The sequence below is a fragment of the Pteropus alecto genome, unplaced genomic scaffold (assembly GCF_000325575.1).
Source record: "Pteropus alecto unplaced genomic scaffold, ASM32557v1 scaffold275, whole genome shotgun sequence".
Taxonomy (NCBI): domain Eukaryota; kingdom Metazoa; phylum Chordata; class Mammalia; order Chiroptera; family Pteropodidae; genus Pteropus; species Pteropus alecto.
The window spans coordinates 330,276-345,330 of NW_006436301.1; positions in this window are offsets into that span (position 1 = coordinate 330,276).

The window sequence follows — 15,055 nt, forward strand, 5'->3', positions numbered from 1 at the left end:
GCTAACATGAAGGTGAGAGATGATGGTGGCTTTAACTAGATGGAGGCAGTGGAAGTGGAGAGGAGATGGCTTATGGATCTATATTTGAAATAAAGATGACAGAACTTCTTGATGGATTGGATATAAATGATTATGGAAAGGAGAAAATCTAAGATAATGTGTGCGCACGTGTGTGTGTGTAACTCGAGCATCTGAATTGATTGGTAGCCCATTTGCCAAAGCTCTAAAGGAGTTGGTAATTGGTTGGATGAGAAGAGAGAGGACAGCTGGAGAGCAAGGCACGAGCGTGGTTATCTGGGCCTTGTCAACTAATGCTAAGGCTTCTGGACTCTGTCCTGCGGTGATATGGAGTCTTTTAAAGATTTTAAGTTGGGAAATGAATGGCATGATCAAATTTTAATATTAGGAAGATGCCTCTGACTATTGTGTGGACTGAGTATATTGGAGGGGGCGAGTGGAGAGACAGAGAGAAAAGATAAGAGGCCATTGCTACAGTGCAAGGATAGAGAGTTATGAGCCTTAGAATTTGCTAAGCAGGTGTCACTCAGGCTACTTGATGTGTATGTCTGATCCCCTTAAACCTCATATTGCTCCTTGTTAACACTCCCCCTGCAGAGGATCCTGGGTATAATGGACTTTTCACATGTTAGTGTTGGATAAGTGAATGTGCAAACACACACTGAGACCCTGTGCCTAGCAACCAGTCCTGCTGAGCCTCAGATACACTGACATGAACACCCCCTTCATCCAATTAGTTTCCACCCAGCCATTGGCTATGGTAGGGCAATAGGTCCACACAGTCAGCCAGAAACACCACTTCATCTTATTTCAAATTCCCATTGCTTCCTCTTTAGTCAGAGTCTCACTTCACTTTGTTGTTGTTCTGCAAATCACAGCCTATGAACTATGCAAAGCTCACTCCATTGGAAGAGAATATGTAGCCATAAAACAGTGGATGACATGAGCCTGGGCCATAGGAAAGTATGGATATTGAATTCATGAGGTCCAACACTTAAGGGGGATGCTGGCTCAGTTGCAGTAATGGCTGGGTGGTGAGGGTGAGACGTGACCATGTCTAGAGATGCAGACTGTCAGAGCTAGGTGAGCACTTAGGGAGCATCTACTCCAAACCCCTTCATCTGCCAACAGAGAAACTAAAGTACAGAGAAGGGTGATGAGTTGGCCAAGACAATGCGTAGTTGGACTGTATGACTGAGCAATGGGAAGGGGGCAACGTGGATATTAGAAAATGGGTAAACCTGCCCAGAGCAGCTGGAAACCTGCTTTTAAACCTGTATCTGCTCCTAACTCCCTGGGCTGCTGTTTCCCCAACTGAGCAATGAGAAGCTTGGGCTGAGATTCAAGTGCAGCACATGGTCCTTGGCTCCCCATTCAGGTTCATCTGAAATGCCCAAAGCTAACTCCCTCCCCTGATCCCAGGTTATCATGATGGGCAAGGATGAGGTTTCAAGGACAAGTTGCAGACCAGTTCCTGCATAGTTTGGTGTTGCACAAAGAACATCTGAGAAAACCAACCAGATCTTGGCCACTGGAATTTAAAAAGGGGGAAAAAAACCCTACCTGCTCCAAAAGTTTATACCTGTGCAAAAATAAAATTTTATCCAAACAGCAAACCTGCTAGGCTGTAAGTTTAATAAGCTATTAAACAGTACCATCTGAAACCTGCAATCAAAGCAAAAACACTAAAATAAATCAAGAGAGATAAGAAAAGATTTCACATTGTTAAAAGTTTATGCTACTTCTAACTTCCCGAAATGTTACCATTAACCTGGGAGTTAATCAGAGTTTTTCATTTACCCGTTGTTTGGAGCCATAATGAGCACTTTAACAGGGTAAATAAAAAGATCTAAAGAAGCAATAAACGCGAATGTCACAAGTGGCAATCATCTACCTTGTGAGGCTCATGCGCTACAAAGCGACGCACAGCTGGAAACAAATGATTCCTCAGAACACTGTAAATAACCTCCAAGCCCACTCCTAATTAAAGTGAAGCCCCACTTTCTCATGGGCATTGAATATATGAACCAATTAAGGAAATATCATTTCTTTCCTGAAAGGGCTCTCTTTCTCTCCCTCTCTTTCTCTCCTTCTCTCCCCTCATTGCGTCTCTCCCTCTCTCTCACTTGCTTTTTCTCTCAATGAAGAATTTCCTCCGAAAGAGCTGGCCCCCAATGTACCTGAGCTGCAATAATGAGACATCCCTGCTTTAAGCAAATTTTGCACCTGTAACCTGCAGAAATATAGCCATAGCATTTGAAAAATTACCTCCATGCTGCACAGTGCCATGAAAATTTATCTTTGAGATGATTTTATTGCATGGTTACCCTAGGCAATTAAATCAATAAATCTTAACTGTCAGGAAGGTTGGCCCCGTGCCAGAAATAAATGAAATGCGCGAAATCAGTAAATAAAAGGTTCCTGACAACTCATTCCAGAAATTATTTAGCAGTTGAGGTTGTGGGGGGTTTTGTGTTTCACTCCCCAGCCTTTATTGACATCCTTTCTGAGAAATGATTATGCTAACAAATACAATGGCTCCACTACAAAGAAGTCAGAGTTTGCCCAGCCATAAATTATAGTCCTGAAAAGCAGGAAGGAAATACAGTTGCATGGCCAGAGGTGGTAGGCAAGGACCAGTTTTGGGTTAAGGACAAGTCTAAGGAGCAGCTCCCTGGTGCCTCATGGAAGGAGCCTGGCCTTGCCTCTTCCCCTTGGCTATAACATCCTTACAACACTGGCCTTGGCCCTGATGGGAGGTGCCCTCTCCTCAGGGGCCCACCTGTAGTCTGCTATGAATCTAAGGAAGCTTACTCATATGGGTAAGGTGTGTTGTTTCCAGAAACAATACCAATACTAAACGTGAGTGTTTCAGGAAGTAGGATCTCCATTTTCATAATAATAGGACTTATTATTTCTCCCATGCTATACTCTTTAGATGGGTTCAATACTGGGGGACATTGCATTATACTTATTTAATAGATGAGAAAATTAAGACTCAGAAAGGTTAAGTGACATGTTTGAGATGACATGGCTGATAAATGGCAGAGTGACGATTTTATCTAACGCCAGTCTCTTTATGGCTCCATCTTGCAACACCTGTGTCTTTAGTGCGTATGTCCTGGACCCAAGATGCTGAGAACTGAATCTAGTGTTTGGGCATGCTTGTTCTGGCCTTGGCTCTCAAGCTGTTTTTTTTTTTTTATCTGAATTCTCCCTTCCCTGGTGATGGCTGGACCCCAGAGAGGGGTACCCTCCTGGAACTGACAAGGGCTAAATGGCACTGGTACGTGGGCTGTGATGCTGAAGGGTATGTTAGAAAGCATGTCTGACCACAGGGCCTTTGCACCTGCTGCTCCCAGTCTTGAACTGCTCTTCTCTCTCTGCCTCATCTACTTTCAGATATCAGCTGAACTGGCACCTCCTCAGTGAAGTCTTCCTTGACTTGTTACCGTCCCCCGCCCCATTACAGGCTCTTACAGCACCAGGTAATTTTTCTTCACAGTATTCACCTTCATTGCAATTTCACATTTTTTTGTGTAATTATCTGCTGAATGGCTCTCTGTCATGCTGGCCCAAGAGCTCTATGAAGGCCAAGGAGGGTCAAGTTTTGCTCCTCCATGAGTTTTCAGAACCTCATACTGTGCACATAATGGCGATTTACCGAATGGACAGATGAGGACAGGTATATTCATTCACTGGGGCTGCCATAACAAAGTATCATAGCTCGGATGGCTTAAACAACAGAAAAGTATTGTCTCCCACTTCTGGACGCTAGATGTCTGAGATTAGGGTGTCAGCAGGGTTGATTCCTCTGAGGACTGTGAGGGGAGGATCTGTTCTAAACCTTTCTCTTTGGCCTGTAGATGTTTGTCTTTGTGTTCACATGGCATTCTCTCTGCATGTAAGTCTGTTCCTAAATTTTCCTTTTATGAGGACACCAATCATATTGGATTAGGGCCCACCTTAATGACACCATTTTTACTTGATTATTTCTGTAAAGACTGTTTCCAAATAAGGTCACATTGTGAGACACTGGCGGTTAAGACTCCAACATATGAATTGTGGGGTGGCACAATTCAACCCATACCTAGAGGCCGCTGACCCAGGAGCAGAAATTCCTCAGATGCTTTAATGGCAAACATTTAGAATTGTTTTTTAGGTCAGAGCTAAGGAGAATAACAGGTCTATGCCCAGCTTGCTCCTGTAACTCTGCAAATTTACATCCCGTCACCTTGTTCTTGGTAGGATTGCAGCTGAGCTGCCCAGCCCTGTTGCCAATGGCTACACCCATCTCCTGCAGCTAGTGGAGGGCTAGTCTAACCCAAAGGTATGGGGCCAGACATGAGGCCTGAGGCTTGGGTGTCTGTAGGTCAAGTCCTGCTTTCCTTTCCTTTTCCATCCACTCAGTCATCTGAGTGGATGCTCTTGACCCTTTAGCTCCCACAGTGGGCTGTGGAGGCGAAGGCTGGGCTGGGCCTATGGGAGTGCTCCCAAGGAGAATGGACTCAGGAGGACAATGTAGGGCTGAGGATGGGGTGAGGGCTTTCTAAAGGGATAAAGGCTAAGCCTGTGGGATAGAAATCCCATATGACCAATGGGGACAGCGGGGAATGTTGCAAGGAAATGGCTCAAGAGGGTATATACAGCCCAAAGGGAAGTGATGGAAGTTTATAGACACTTGAGAGGGGACTTGGAGGAATATGGCTTGGCTCCTTGGAGAGTTTAATGCTATCTGGAGAGCTGGGTTCAGATCTTCCAGGAGGGCCTGGGAAGTGGGGACCAGGAAGGAAAGTTGCCCCTGACAAGCCACTGGAGATGGAAGCCCTAACTAATCTTGGGATAGGTATATCTTTCATATAAAAGAAAGAGTCCTTGGGCTACACCCTGTACATTAGGACACCAAGACCCCCTAGGGATCTGGGAGTTGCTAGGAGTCAGCCCATTGTATCATTCTATACTCCCTGGAAGCTAAGAGAGGCAACCAGTGAGACTATGTGCCTCCTGCTTTCTGATTGGTTCTCCTCTTTGAGCTTCAGCTAATGCAAATCTTTTTATAATTCTTGTTGGCAAGTTCCCAGGGCAGATAATTCCCCATCAGCATATCATGAGTACCAAGGTGGTTATTTTCAAATTAATGGTTTGAAGCAAAATACAAGCATTGTTATTGAACTGGGGGCTAATAGATGGCAAAGGCACAGTGTCTAATAACTAAGTGCAAATTTTACAATGACAGCCACAAGATTTCAAAATAATAATAATTTGCATTTCGATAGCACCTTTCATCTGACTAATGAGCTTAACACAATTAATTCATAATTTCTTATGCTCTCCTAAGCAGCACAGAAGGATTACTTGAATAATTTTCTGCTTGGAGAAACTAAGGCAGAGAGAAAAGGACTGTTGGTGCAGGGCCACAGTTCAAGAAGCTATAGGTCCCCTGTTCCAGGGATCAGGGAGAGAGGAAGAGTCTGCTAGGCAGGAGGTAAAGTCTTTTGGTGCCTAAGAGGCATGTGGCGAGCAGAATTCTAAGATGGCTCCCAAGATTCCCACCTCTAGTGGACATGCCCTGTGTAAGCTCCCTTGAGTGTGGGCAGGGCCCATGAATAGAATGAATGTCACTTGTGTGATTAGGCTGCATTATATGGAAAAGGTGCCAGGATTTTGCAGAATTAATTAATGCCCCTAATCAGTTTGATTTGAGTTAATAAAAATGGAGATAATCCTGGGTGGGCCTGACCTAATCAGGTGAGTCCTCTAAAAATGGATCTAAAGGACAGACTCCCTCTCCTGGTGGCCTTGATGAAGTGAGATAACATGAATTCCATAGCTGCAAGAACGTGAGTTCTGCCAACAACCTGAGAGGGTCAGGGAGGGAGTCTAGTTGGGAAACTGCTGAAGTCCACATCATGATGATGAGAGCTTCAACTGGGGCAGAGGCCAGCGTGATTAGATGAAAGGGCCAGATCTGAGAGCCAGTTTCAGACATAAACTAGAAAGGGCTGCAGAGCACATGCAGCTCAAGGCAATATGCTGAGAGGTTGCTGAGCCATGAATAAGCATGGAACATGTTCATGGAACATGAATTTAAAAGTTTTAGAGTGAAAAGGGTAATTTTACATTTAAAAAAATGCATGGGATCCAGGGAGTATCATGAAATACAGTGCAAACTACACAAAAGTTTTAGGATGAAACAGGGGCTTAAAAGAAAGTGACTGCTTTCAGAAGGTTTTGGGTGATGCCAGAGATTTTTTGGGGGGGGGATGTGAAGGAGAGGAGGGTACATTCGAAGTCTCCTATATCCTTAGGGAGAACCAGACTAGATCCCATATTATTCTCTGTCAAGGATTGAATGCCATGTCCTAATCCTTGTTTCCACTGGGCATCAAGCAAAGCTGTTGTCATTCCCATTGTACCCATAGAACACTGAGGTCCAGAAAAGGAACAGTCATCAGGGAGTTCGTGCAGAGCTCAGATTCATGCAAACCTTGGCCTCCTCTTTTCCCCCAACTAAAGGTTATACTCTAAGGCATGTCTTAACTCATAAGGGTGTACAACTTTCACTTGACAGTCGGGTTAATAATTATTTTGCGGATGACTATTTCTGTTGCTAACAGATTCCACAGGGATTTTAAGAATATTCAGGGAGCCAAGGAGGACACCATAGAGTCTGCCTACAAGCTCCCAAGTTCAAATGTCTGCTGTTTTTCAATGACTTTTGATGCCCTGCCAGTGATAGGCTATGGCCCCAGAAATTCATCCTTACCCAAGGATCTGGCCCACCAGTGCCAGACACTGGGTGGATGTGAGGGTGGAGGTGGGCCAAGATATGGGGTACACCTGGACTCCTCTATTTCTAGTCATATTTGGCTAGAAATATGACTCTTAAATGACTGCAGATTAGAATTACCTGGAGAACCCTAGAAACTACCCACCTGGGAGTTTGTGGGTTGGGGTGGGTGAGTGGTTCCTAAATCAACTAGATCAGAATTTCTGTGGGTGGACCTAGGAAGAGGTAAGACATTGACCTCAGCCAAAGTTGAGGTGCTCTGTGTCAGAGGGCGGGAGATGAGCTGGGCCTTTAGTCCAGAGCCACCTACCCAGCTGCTGGAGTGTGGGAGCTGGGGAGGCATGCAGTAGGGTAGAAGCTGGGCCTGAGTGACAATGGGGCCCTGAGGGTGTCCGGGCCATTCCTTGGGGGAGCTGGCTCTTTCCCAGTGAGGATTTTGCTTAGGATGTGTTTGGTGGCTATGTCAAGACTTGTTTAGTGAGTCGAGGCCAAGAAAGACTTGGCCAGTTCAGGGAGTGTCTTGGGTGCTTGAGGACTGTCAGTAGGGGACCTTAAATGGAGCCTGTCAGTACTCCCTGTCGGTTGATCCTTCAAGGCCCTTTCTGCTGCCTAGGTGTATGAGTTCGAGGAATTTGGGAGCTGACTGAGAAAAAACATTTGACTAGCCCCCACCCGCCTCTTGAACTTACATACTAGGTCCTGTGACTGTCATCCCCAGTAGACCCCCAGCTCGCAATGCAATCTGCACATAACTAATCGCAGTTACAAAGGGTCCTGAGGTGGCACGCAGCATGATGGGGAGTCGCTGGGCCAGATAGCTCTGAAGAACAACAGTGGCTTAAGGAAGGACCTTATAGCCCCAGCATTTACCTTATCTATAGCTAGCAGACGTTGGACAAACTTTCATGGGCTATGTAAAACAGGCAAGCTTGAAGTGGGTAAAGATCTGCTTATTTGGGCTCTATTTAAAACAAATGCATGTGTAAAGTTTTGAGGTTTTTTGCCAGTGGGATTTTGAGCTAACCAATCCTGGCCTGCTGTGAAGAAGCAAATGGCACAGGGGCCAGTACACAGAGGCCATCATTTACCATTTATACAATAATGAGAGACCCTCAGGAAGCTCGTCACCTTGGCTTAGTCTGAAGTTTTCTGTTCCGCAAATGCTTCAGTCTAACTAGGGCTCACAGAGGGTCTTTGCAAACGAGCCTCTGTGAAGGAAGCTTTCTACCTGCTCCCTGGGTTATGCTGTGTCCTCAGAGTCTGGAATTCTGGCAGAATCTCGAATCACCACCATCATCCTCTGCCTAGGTCCAGCCCTGCTGAAGATAATATTTTCAGAGAGGTGTAGCCCTTCTTTGGGGTTTTCTGTCACATTTCTGGCCTGTCTTATTTGGGAAATGACAATAAGTTCAAGTGAATTGTGGTTTGAACTAACTGGGAAATTTCTGGAGAGTAAAAAAGCCTGGAAGGAAATCCCTTCCCTGGAGAATACTCTGAGCTTGGATTCCTGTGGGATGTTCTCTCTAGAACAGTAGAAGCATCATTATCTCCTGTTCCCTCTTTACTCTCAAAATCTTTCTCCCATAAGCCTGGAGGGGTGATTCTTCCTCCTGGTTTCACATTAGAATTAATAAAGGAGCTCTAAATGTCAGAGACCCTGACACAGATACAGACCTTAGGAATGAAAATCTCTGGGAGTGAGGCCTGGTATTTGCATTTTTAAAGTCCCTCTAGTGTTTCCCCAAGGTGGAGAATCACAGGGTAGAAAGACAGGGCTTCAAGGTCATTTTCTGGTCCCCACTCGCCTCCTGAGCTCACACACTAGGTCCTGTAACTGTCAGCTCCAATAGACCCCCAGTTTGCAGTGCAATCTGCACATAACTAATCACAGTTGCAAAGGGCCCTGAGAACACATGTCAATTTCAAGTGACTATACCTGAAACATGGGCAAAATCTCCCTTAACAAATTATATAGATCTCTCTTATATCACTGCTAAAGGTTTTACAATTTTATCACCTTTTTAAAAAAAAAAAGGTTGAGGACAAAATAGCCCATCCATGCCCAAAATGTGGTTCCTGGAGAATCTCACAAAACTAAACATGTTCTCTGTCTAAAGCATGAGGCTCAGTGTGCTCCTAGGCCTCCACGTGGTTCACTCTGCCACCGCCTACCCACTTGGGGCATATCCCCTGCAAGCAATGCAACCCTGCAGTTGCCCTCACTACTCTAACACCCTCAGAGGATGAAGATTGTTGGCCTTGATAATGGCAGTGTGTGAGGGGAAATTATTTGGGGAAATACACTCCTCAGAGTTGCCACAGATGTAGGATGAGAAACACCGGTCTTTATGACATCTTGTTCATCTCTGGGAAGCAGGGAGAAGGCTGATATTTTCAACTCCATTGTTGGAGGAAGGAAGTGGGGCACAGAAAGGTTAAATGTTTTTTTAGAGTCAGGCAGCAAGAGGCTGCTCTAAAATGCTGCTTCAAAGCCCAAGGCATTCGCTTCCCTGGAATGCTCTGCTTCCCTTCTGAACCAAAACCCACATGTCACAGACAAGGAGCTAAGCCACACCGGGCCTGCTTTCCAACTGAACTGATTTAAAGCCAGTCCAAGGCCTGACCATCACCCCCGCCAGAGTGTATGGCCTGGTTGAGATGGTGGTGCAGGTTCTTCTACTTGCTCCTTCCAAGCATAAAGGGGTCCCGCATCACCAAATCTTTCCTGAGTTGCTGACTCCACCTGGGCTCTGCTCTCAGTCTTCATGGAAAGAGGTCTTTCTGGAAGGCTAGCCTTTCCTTTAGATTATTCTGGAAGTACCAGGAGGACATCCTTCCCTGAGGGCTCAGGGCCCTTCTTTACTTTTGTTTCTAAAATGAAATGATGCTATAGCAGCAATAGCATTATGCGTAATAGAGAGAAGCAGTAGAGGGAAGTGGTTAAGGTCAAGATCTTTTGGGCCACTCTGACTAAAGCCTTGCTGTGTGACCTTAGGTAAGCTGATTAACCTCTCTGTGTGTCTGTTTTGTCATCTAAAGAACAAGGCCATTATATATGTAGTTATATAAATTAACATAAAAGAAAGTGCTAGAACAGTGCCTGGCACACAGTAAGTGCTGCATAAACTGATCAATTAGGATAATTCCAGCACTCTGATCTTCAAAAATGTCATCCTGCCGATTTCTTCCCAGTTCCTCTCTGTACGCATGCATATTTTCACCTAGGCACGATCATAATTTATGGCACCTGGTTTTTGAGAGAAGTAGAAAACAATTTGGTTGCTTGAGAACAAATTTATAATCCATTAGCTCAATTTACTCAGATTGAACATTTCTTCATTATCACATAAGAAAAATGTTCATATTTACCAATATTGCCAGCTTCAAATTTTGGAAAAGATTTGGAATTCTTACTGCCAGTGTTACAACCATCAATTTCAACCACATTTGGCCACATTAGTGTTCATGCTTAGAGTACAATCACACAGTGTCAAATGTCTGGACAAGGCGAATGCAGTTCATTTGTCTACAGGAAATTCAGCGAAGCTGATTGTTCACATTGTGGCCACTTATAAGCATTCTGTGCTGTATAATAGTGTCAGTGTTGCGGTTTCTTACTTCACATGGTCAGAGAACACATTCCAGATAAGTGAATGTTCTAAATACCTGAAACCTCCTCTTTTACTGTCTGAAAAATGTTTAACACTTTGAAGGAAACGGTTCTAAAATAGATAGCATGCTCTTCTGCCATAGTAAAAAGGATATACTTAAGAAAACTTAACCTTTTCCCGATGTCTTTAAATCATTATCGTGACCTAAAATAATTGCTTAGGCTGCCCTTCCTGGCCAGCGTCTGCATGCTCCTTCAGTAAATGGCCACAGCCCACTGTGCTTTTAAGTTTTCGGTCCAGTTTTATTATTTCCTCTGTTCTTTTCTCAGCAACTACTGTAGTTATGACCTTACATTTTGCAAGATTTTTTTGTGTTGTGTACTAGGAATCTAGATAAAAAAACATTTGACAATTTTCTCTTAAATAGGCTTTGAATGACAGTCCAAGGGTCTCACTTATAAGACAGATGGACTTTGGGAGAATTACTTTCTTTATGGCCCTCAATTTTAAAGCTATTGAGGTAAGTGGGAGCACTGACTATGTATAATAATGCAAAAGGGGTGGCAACGAAGTAGTTCTGGCTGGAAGGTCTGTAAGTGGAATAATCTACATGTCTAAAATGAGATTTTCATAAAAATTTTATTTTGCATTTTTAAATAATTCAATGCATTGGCAGTATAGTTAATGCCTCTATGAGAGAAACCAACGCACCAGCTCAGCCAATATCATTTTTACAGAGACATCATATTGGAAAACAACAAAGCTACATTAAAATGTTTATACACAGAGTTACTGTACTAAGAACAAAGCACCAACAAAACGCTTGTGCGCCACACATTGGAAATGCAAAGCAACACAGGCAGATACAGTTTTATACATATAAACCACATGAAACCAACTTTAAGGAACCAGATACCATTTCATTCATCGCTTGATGTTAGAACAGTTACCTTGGTTTATACTGAACATCTGAACTTACTGAAATTCTCATGAACTGAACATGCTTGTTAAGAACGGTGACGGTTGGTCAATCTGCAATGAACATGAATATTGGAAATCTGCACCCAAAAAAGTGGTTCAAAAGACTAAATGGATTATGGTAAAAACAAAGGTGGCACTTTGTGAATTATCATCGCATTTGAAAGGCCACCTGGGGTGCCATCAGTGTGGGAAAGGGTCTTCCACTGGGGCACAGGGCCTTAGCACGTTTTCTTCTCAGGAAACAGGCCAGGCTATTTCTGATGGTTCTGTTTGTCTACAGGTGGGTGAGGAGGGAGCTCAGGCCAGGACATGGGCCCCAGGGATTTGAGTTGTAGCTTAGGGAGAGCTCACTCCAACCCTGAGGGCTCAGCTCAGCTCATGCATTGCAGCTGAGGTGGCCTTCATCTTTCCTCCCATGCATCTTGACCAACAATTTTCTCTTGGGAACACAGTTGGATTTGAACAGAGCCTCTTCCCTCACAAAGGCCAGTGGAATCCATGTGGTTGAACCATGATACAATAATAAAGGCTTCCAAGAGGAAAGGAATTTTCATTTTGAATCACCGCCTTCATATAGCAACATAGCCATGGCCTCCTGGAAGTATAAAAGAATGTTTTTCAAGAAGGAAAAGCCAAAATCCCATGAAAGATGGCAAGCTAGACATGTCACACATGTGCACACACATACACACACACGCAGATGACATGTTCTATTTGTGCAGTTGTGGCTTGCCACAGTGGTCCAGTGACATGGTATAAGCAAGCACCCCCCCACACACAAAGCGTATGATGACAATTAAATTTCCACTTGTATCTTGGTTACAATAAGTATCTTTCACGACACTTAAATATACAAAGTTTCTGTTTAAGATATGCATGAAATGTTTCTTTTTTTTTTCAAGAACTAAGGAAAGATCTATAGAGTCATATCTTCATTATCACATGTTGGGATTATCTTTCTGGTTCTTATATACAAGCTAATGGGAATGTTAGGAAATACTTTGAGTGAGCACACAAGACATAAATGTGCCTCTTAGATACAAAGCAAACATACATACTGTAGACCAGGCAGACAACACCCCTGGCAAATCTCAGGGGTATTTTTCAAGTGTCAGTCGAGTGACTTACTGGAAAAATAGGTGGAGTCCTTTGTTAAACTGCATTAAGTCTCAGAGGATATTAGAAATGTTCCCCTCTGCAAAAACTACCTCTGATCTTAGGAACTGTCAGCGTGGGGTATGGAAGGGCCCAATGAACATGGAGCATTACTTTTTGAAAACCCATCATTATTTTCTTAGATTCACATATCATTTCTGGCCTGTAGTTGGTCTAATGCAGATTTACCAAAGACTCCAGATCTCAATATTTTAATGAATGAGGGAGAGAGAGAGAGAAAGAGAGAGAGAGGAGAGGAGAGAATATACAATGCAATGAATCAAAATATTTCTTCAGTCAATAATAAGAAATTCCTTCAGAAAAGAAAAAAAATGAATCTAAAAAAAGAGCTTGACTTAAGTGTTCTGGGAAATTTCTTGAATTTATTCTTCATTTCTATAATGGTTACAGCAACATCTGAAGATGTTTGCCATTGCCAGGCCTCCAACTAAAGTTCATTGAAAAATCCTGATATAAACTGTCTCATCTGCCTGCAACCACACCACTTGCTCCAAAATTATGTCAGTTAAAGTTAAAACACTGCTCCACAAAGTTATACGATTGGACAAATGAATTCAACAGACTAATATTTATACTGCCATGTAATAATGCAGTTATTATAATATGGTTTCATAATACAGCATGCCTTTCCAGGTGGCATGTTTTAAATCAGAACACATCTACTTCTATTAATCTGTTACGTCTTAAAAGCATGAACAAGTACAATTCAGAAGCTCACATTTAATTCAACTATTCATTGTTTAGAGAGAGAAAGAGCCCGAGCAGGAAAGCGAAAGCCAGAGCCAGAGAAAGAGAGAGAAACAAGCAATAACAACAACCACAGCCACAGCCACAGCCACAACAACCACCATCACAAGAACGGAAAGTAAACCAGTCTCCTCTTTGTAAGATACTAAGGATATGCCACTTAACTAACCAAGTGTGTCAAGGGGAAGAATTTTAAGTATCTTCTGATCCCAGAAGAGACTTCTAAGTATGGTATCTCTACTGGGCTCACTTTTGACCTATCAATTTTATCCAAAGACAATACTACATCAAACAATCTTCAGAAGCACTACTCCGATGAAAACAGGAATAAAAACAGCCATTTGTAGAACTGAATAAATGTAAGGGATTTAATCTCAGACATCTCTCTTTCTAAAATATCCAGAGAGTACAATCATCCAGGCAGAAAACTATGTGACAAATTGTCTTGAGACGAAATCAATCTCACTTGTAATATTTGTGGGTGACTATGATTGATTAGTGAGGATAGTTTTGAAATAGGGAATCCCGGATGATGATGAGCAGAGTTCTAGCTCTCTGCATCCATGCAAACTGGTCCATTGCCTACTCCCTATGCGAGTGTAATGCCAATTAAACCCGCCCCAGATGTTACCATTTTCCAGTCAGGACAAACGTTGCAGGAAGATCACAAGGGAATCGGATATCTCCCCCAACCTTGTTAATGTGCTAGCCACAGAAAAGAACTGCAGGGGCAAAAGAAAGGCCCCAAAGAACGAGTAAGACATGGATTTGCTCAAGGGCTAACACTTGACCATGGACGCAGGCTTGAACATAACATGGAAATGTTAAGAAAAAAATAGGATTTTAGGATGAGTTCTTCAACCTTTCCAGATACAAACCTCTTATTAACTGCAAAGATGCACAGGACCAGGAAAACAGGTCCGTTGAGACTTTCTATTCTACTTTCAGGATGATTTACGATGAGGAGCCTAATAAAAGTGTGTGTGTGTGTGTGTGTGTGTGTGTGTGTGTGTGTGTGTGTTTAATGAAAACCTCATTCTCTTAGAAAAATATACTGAAGTTTGTGTGTTTAAAACCTCATTCTCTTAGAAAAATATACTGAAGTTTATGTTTTCTTGTTAGTGACCTTGGTTTTCTTTATATTGGGTAGAAAGGGGAATTATTTTGGTCTGGATTATTATTTCTGAATACTAATCATGTAATTGATATAAGAAATTCTGGTTTGAAATCAAAGCTAGGACAGTACGTAGGTACTTTGAACTAAAAACACATGTTACATGAATAATTTTGATCCCTAATAACTAATGTAAAAATCTTCTGACCAACACTGGGGATATGAGATAATTACTGCATTTACATTTTGAGAAAACATTTTGGACTGTGCTATTCTCCACAGAGGCCTTCGTGTTTCCTAAATACTGTCATTGGGAGGAGCAACAGCAAATAATTTATCCAAGTTACATTTATAAATTAGAACTACCACTTGGCCGTTTAAAAATAATACTAAAATAACACTAACCTATGCTTATTTTAAACCAACCATAAGAGTCTTTTAAGTGCTTATCTCACTTCCATTTTACATTTAGGTTGTGGAGATGACCAAAGCACCCCCACTGGTCCACCTGTGCTTTAGGCTCAAGGGGGCTTCATTCCTTTCAGCTCTCTCCTGCTTAAAACTCGTACCTCTAGGGCATCATCATAAATTATCTACATTCATAGAGAATTGATTCGC